A 7,289-nucleotide genomic window follows, 5' to 3' on the forward strand; every position below is an offset into this window, starting at 1 on the left:
AAGATCATTGGTGTCACCTAAACTGACCTGAGAGGCAAAAATTGGTCATTGGAACCTTCCTAGCAACCTCTGGAGGAAGCCTGGCTGAGAAACACTGCTCTAGTGAATATTGTTTATGCATGATTGTTGGCAGAAATTGAGGACTGGGCATCATTGAACTTATGTATTCATTGTTTTAATGTTTTCTAGTTCAAGGTAATAATAATTAAAAATAGGTTTTTTAGATGTGTAGATATAGTTATGTGCAATTATCATCAATTCATGTTAATATTTCTTCATCCCCAAATGGTCCACCATAAGAGGGTAAAAATGTACCTGTGAAAGTTACAAATATATGTACCTTATCTACACCTCAAGGCTGGGTGTGATGTCACCATAATGTTCTTTGAGAAGAAAACATTCCAGTCGATTGTAAGAGTGTCGTATTGCAAGATTTTGCCTTCTTTGTATTCCATGGGACCTGGAAGGGTGGGGACATCATCCTCACCTATGTTCCATGAGTGGAAGTAGAGGTAAGGTGAGTGTATTTCTAACCTTCTTTATTATAGGTACATTTATAACTTACCTTCACAAGGTAATATGAGGAGGGGGGCCAGCCAACACAAGCACTCTCCCCAACCTGTGGTTGTACAATTATAAAGCAACACCCTGAGGGATGAACTCATTCCTCTTCTCACAATGCTTCCTAGAATCTTCTGCAAAATAACAAAGACCTACAATTCAGAATAAAAATCAACTTTATGTCATGATAATCATTTTTTTAGTATTGGATGCAGTTGGTAAAAATGTGGAATCCTATAGAGTTGTAACTGTTGTCCATGGCTCCATTAGAGAGATTTCTCCCCATTTTTCCGTTGGAGAGTTCCTCTGGCTGGCTGGATCTTTTGGTAGAGTATTCCTATCAGAATTTACAGTACCCCCTTCCTAACCATAATAATGTCAACATTATCCCCCATTCCCCTCCAAATGAAATACCTCTTGCCTCACCTCTAAATTGTTAAAAAAGTATTTTTCTTGCAAGAAAAGTAACACTACTGGTTTACAGTCCACCAGTGATGTATATTGGGCTAGATTCCTAAGATTCTTCTAGGAAGGTTCTTGAACCCACCACCTATTTATTTCTGGTGCTGAAATTGCACAAAAGCATCTAAAAGTTTCCATACAAGCCAAAAAAATAAAACACAAACCAGGCAAATTGTGCACTCTTGTAGCCCCTTCTCACCCTGTTGCCTTATACTTTGTCCCTCCAGATCAGGGGTGCAAACTCAAACACAGAGGGCAAAATTTAAAAACTTAGACAAAGTCAAGGGCCAACCTTGAAATTTATTGACAAAGATTGAGGCAGTTTTTCTTTCTCATTAGATATAAACCCTTTTCATACGGAAACAAAGAGGTTTTGCTTCACATTAAATCTGGAACAAGCTTATAGAAGAGAAAGACTTTTTTTTTTAATTTTATTTAAGAAAAAATCTTTTGCTTCTTTCTTTATTTGTAGCTTTCTGAGTTAATTTCAACTAACAATTTCGACTAACAATAATAATAACAATACACTTCTATGAAAATCTATCCATTCAAGTCCATGCCTTGGAGTAGCAAGGAAAAGTACAGCTGCGGGGGAGTGCTGGAAATGCCAGACGCGGCTAATGCGGAGCTAAATCTTATGAGTGGCCCGCCGCTGAAACTCCATGTTCTGTGAAATAGCGCTGGTGCTAAAATTCCCGGCATTATTTCTATAGACGCGAGTGATGCCGGAAATTGTAGTAGCAGCGCTATTTCAATGTAGCGGCGGGCCAGCTGCAGTTCATATTTAGGATTCCTTTGGGGGCCAAAAGAAGGATTATGCGGGCCAGATTTGGCCAGAGTTTGACACCCCTGCTCCAGATCCTTACGTAAATATACAACTATGATATGATCCATTGCCGTATTGTACTGGGTATAGCGAGTCTCAGCCATGGCTCACAGCTTTTCTTCCTTCTAATGTTTTGTGATATGAATCTCATTGCTCTGCCGCTTCCTGAATGAGTTTATGCGGGTTATTGAAAGCCATAATTCTGTTTATTAGGGCCAAATATTGGGCGAGGTGGATTTCCTTCCACTCGGAGAACAATACGTGTTCTTGGACTGTATCGTCTGTTTTGTTCGGCTGGTTTTATTAGCCGTTTTCTCTCCTTTACAGAACAGCCTTACAAGGCAACGTCTAGGACTGAGGTGTGTAGTCAGAAGCCTCATATTGAACATTGTTTAGTTTATATAGATTACATTATAAAAACCTAAGTTCACCTTTCAATCTTACAAAGCGAAAACAAGAAAAGACATTGTAGATGCATTACGTGTAATAATACTTTTGTTCTCAGATAAAGACCTCATATATCTTAGACCAAAGAGATGTAAGATGATGTCCTCCAAGTGATGAAGAAAATCTTAAACCAGCCAAATTTGGTAAAAGGATTTGGCAAAAAGTATTAAAGGCTAAATTAACTTTTAGAATGAAGAAAGCCAATAGAAAGTGTTCACATCATGCAGACATTAGGCTAATGTCCCATTCAATCTCACCCAATTTCTTTCCATTTTCCACCCCCAAAGGTAGTGTCTACTGTGGACAGAATCTTCTTCCATCATATACTAGAATCACATTTTACTAGGAACTCCTCCAGGCTTCTCTCTTCCTTTAGAATTCCCTTCCAAACACATTTAACCCCCAAAACACATTCAACCTTTTTAGGCAAGCATCAATATTAATATTATCACCATTACATAGTATTTATATAGCGCCAACATAATATGCTGCGCTGTACAAAGTCCATAGTCATGTCACTAGCTGTCCTTCAAAGGAGCTCACAATCTAATGTCCCTACCATAGTCTTATGTCGTTATTACAGTCTAAGGTGCATGTTTTTGGAATTCAATCTAACATTTACTTTACCCACTGGCCATGCTCTGGGGAAACTGAGCTATTTCCCTGTGCATTTAGATCTGTGTTTCTCAACCAGGGTTCCACCAGATACTGCTAGGGGTTCCTTGAACAGGGGGGAAGTAATGCCTCCTAGCTTAGTATAAGTGACACCAATGATCTTTTTGGCTATGGGGGGCATTCTTTCCAATGCCCAGCAATGTAAGTGGCACAGGGGCAGCTAAAGTCCCCAACATATCCCAACACTAAATACAATAAACCAAACCAAAAAAAATCAGGGCAGCCTCTAGGCATATCAGATCCGACTTTCCATCGCTATATATGTTCCTTTGAAGGAATTCTTAAGGTTAAGGACCACACTTTACTGAGGCAGGCCATTCAGCTTTCATATAAATCTGCACATTTCTGCTATTAAAATCTCTTTTAAACCAAAATAGATTGGACTGTTTTTCGCATGCTGGCACATAAATGCACTGGAAATCCTTTTATTGTTAGTGCCATTTTATTATATTTATTTCTTGTTTATTCCATTGAGAGCAACAATAATGGATGTAAAGAATCCTGTGTGATAATTACCCTTAGCTCCGTAAAGTTACAGTTCTGACATAACTGTGCACAGCGGTATCATTAGCTACGTAATTTAAATCCTCGGCTTTCTGCTTCCTATCCTTCCCAATTTATGAATGGAAATATTTGCTGCAATGGAAGTCATGGGAATGGAATTGAGTTAACTTACTAGTGAACTTCCAACACAATTTGCAAAGAGCTGATACTGGGCAAGGCCACAAAGGCATTACAAGGCTTTAAACATTGTATTGCTTTTAAATCAAAGCATACATTAACCTAACACATCACAAAAAACTTCAGGGCACATGGAAAAAAAAGTATTTTATTTGCTGTGAATAGAAAGATCTGCTTCCTGCTTGATTTGTAATATATATATATTATATATATAAATATTCATATTGTAAGCTGCAAGCCTTGTGAAAGACCTGGGGCTCCTCTGGCACAATAATGAGTGTCCCCAAACCGAGGGGCTTAAAGTGGCATAGTTGAATAGAACATAAGTCTATTTACTGTATACACAGAACACACATTGCTATGGTCATTGTACACATGTATATTCTTTAAGTATTGTGCCACAAGTATCTGCAAGGCAGAAAATAAGCTTTCCCATGCACATTGGTAATTAATAGTGTTGGTGTTCAAATTCAGGTTGTCCCTATATTCGACCTGAATATGGCTGTTCGAATTCAGATTGACCAGACCCGAAAAAAAAACGAGATTCCACTGCAAAAAATCAGATAAAAAAATATAAAAATTAATGTTAAACTAATTTATTGAGTGTTTGTGTTTATTTAACTATTTTTTTTCACGGGTTATCCTACAATGACATGATATCTCTTACTCTGTAACACACTTTACAACACAGTAATATTATGATACATTTTTCTTTATCATATTACTGTGTGTGTTACAGAGTAGGAGATGCTTGCGTGGCATCTTCTCAATGATTGCAGCCGAGTCAATCATTGAGTCAGCCGAGCCGAGTCAATCATTGAGAAGAGTGTGTGATCCCCGGGGTACTACAGGTTAATTAACCTGGTGGAACTGCAGAGTTCATCTGCAGTTCAGTTCCCACAGTCACATGACCGTGGGAACTTTGCGGTCACAGCTGTGACTGCAAGCAATCCCCGGGCACTAGAGGTTGAATGGGGACAAGTTTCCCCATTCATCACATCTAGTGCCATGTGTTCTTGGATAGAGAAACTCTATCCAAGAACACATACAACTAGTATAGGGCTGCAAGAGCAATCTGATTGCTCCTGCAGCCCTTAATAGTTCCTAAAAATAACCCAAATTCTCCCACCATTGACTTCAACAGAAGCATGAGATGTCAAGGGGACTAAAGCCACAGATGGCAAATGGCAGCATGGGCAGGTAGTGGGTGGGTTGGACGTGTAAAGTACCAGGGGGAGGCGAGTGGGCATGTAGTTGGATGGGTACTGCAGCATTAGATGAGGTGAGCGGGCATGGGCATTTAGATGGTTGGGGAATGTGGCTCTATTGGTGAGAATCATCAAGGACAGATGGGTGGGCATGGGCAGGTGGTTGGGGAAACACAGGTGAAAATCACAAAAGGTGGGTTGGCCTGGGCAGGTAGTGGGTAGGGAGGCACAACAATAGTAAAAAGTCACTTCTTATGAGACCCCATTTCAATGAAGCTAATGTCTTTTATTCAACCTCGAAAACCAATATTGTATTTTATACAGGAGCCAATTTTCAAGTGAAGTTGACTACATGTGGGCATTCTTCTTTATTTGAAAATGGCATGGATGTAAAATTGATCTTGGCTCCCTGTGAATTGGGCAATGGTGGACAGACCATAGGAAATAGAGATATAGTAGGAGGTCATATCCATAGTCTTGGATTCTGTGGTAGTTAATGAGTGGCACTATCTGTGTCTTGTTAGTGTGTTTTCGACTCATATGTTCTAATTGGATAAGGTTCGGGCAATAGACCTCCTTGGTGCTGCTCCACCTTTAGATGCTTTGTGCAAGATTTCCCCTCCAAACTTTTTGAAAACCCTCCTCAATTGGGAATAAAGACATTAAAACGTGATGTACAGTATATCTCTTTCCAAACTCATCCAAAATTAAACAAAAAGTGATTTGATTGAATTATTTATTTTATTAATAATATTATTAATATTATCATCAATAAACAGGATTTATATAGCGCCAACATATTATGCAGGGCTGTACAATAAATAGGGGTTGCAAATGAGCGACGAATACAGACAGTGACACAGGGAGAGAGGATAAAAACTTAAAGTTTGAATACAAAGGAATTTAGTCTGGTGAATGATCACCTTTCTAAAGAATGCTTTACATTAGTGAATGGAGTAAAAGTTTACTTTGCAAAGAATACCCAATTAAGTCCTAGATTGTAAGCTCCTTGGGGCAGGGTCCTTACCTCCTCCTGTGTCACTCTCTGTATCTGTCTGTCATTTGCAACCCCTATTTAATGTACAGAGCTGCGTAATATGTTGGAGCTATATAAATCCTGTTAATTATTATTATTATTAATATTGTTAATAATAAAAATAATAAGTGCAAAGAAATTAAAAAAAAAAAACAGGATTTTCTTTGCACATGATTGGATGGTCAGCACAACTTCATCTCATTAACTAAGCTGAGTGATTCAACTTTTGCTGAAGGATAATTCACTTACTAAATTCCTTTAGTATATCAGCCCCAATACATTTCCAACAGAATCCCATAAACTGAGGATTTTATTAAACGCTATTCTCAACGTCTCCAATCCAGCAAAACAACTCTATACAAGTAATGTCTTATATGACCTATGACTTTAAGAGAGAAAATTCACTTTAAATCATTAATGGGGCTTCTAAGGAATTTAGTGAAGGGTTTGTCAAACACTTTATCAGGGAAGGAATTCGTCTGAACAGCAAAGGAAGAAAAACAATTGAAAAACTCAATGGCTAAATTGTATTTTTTTGTTTCTTGCGATATTTTGTGCTTCCTTGCTACTTGGCATCTTCTGCTCCTTGCCCAACCGAGAACAATGATATCTGAGTCAGGAAGATGAATTGCTGAGCCAGGAAAACAGGAATGGACTACGGGGTTAAAGACTCCTAAGGAAAGTCTGATGGGAAAGGGGAAATCATAAAGGTCTCGGTTCTCACAGAGCACCAACAAGAAATGGGAGACGGCCAGAAATATTATTCATCTAGATACAGATTGTCCCGACCGATAGCCTGGAAGGTAGGTAGTTCATAAAGTAGGAACAAGATGTCAATGGGACGCAGAATTCATAGGGTCACAGAGAGGCCAAAGTACCAAGCTCCCCTCCCTGAGCACACAGCTGAATATATATGAAGGGGCCGCCATATTGATTTCTTGGATTTATTTGGTCGTTGGAGCTTGAGAGGAGAAAACTGCAAATCCATTGCAACCATACACAAATGGTTAATATTGGACAGGGTTTGCAAATGACAGACTGATACAGACAGTGACACAGGAGGAGGAGAGGACCCTGACCTGAAGAGCTTACAATCTAAGAGGTCGGGGAAGTATCACACATGAGGAGGGCAGATATGCCATGGTGGTAGGGATGAGAGAGCAAGTTTTTAAAACTCGATCTTGCAGCGAATTTGGCTATTCTGGCTTACCTTAATTGTAAGCAAGATTGGCCGGTGAAAATTCGCCAATCATGCTCAAATTTCAAACTAAAAAGATTTTAAAAAAAATGATTGCACTAGAGATTAAATGGGGACAAGTCTCCCCATTCAAAACCTCCAGTGCTCTCTGATTGGCTGGAAAAAGCTTTCCTCAGCCAATCTGGGAGCACTAGC

Source organism: Pyxicephalus adspersus, chromosome 1 (assembly GCF_032062135.1).
Source record: "Pyxicephalus adspersus chromosome 1, UCB_Pads_2.0, whole genome shotgun sequence".
NCBI classification, from domain to species: domain Eukaryota; kingdom Metazoa; phylum Chordata; class Amphibia; order Anura; family Pyxicephalidae; genus Pyxicephalus; species Pyxicephalus adspersus.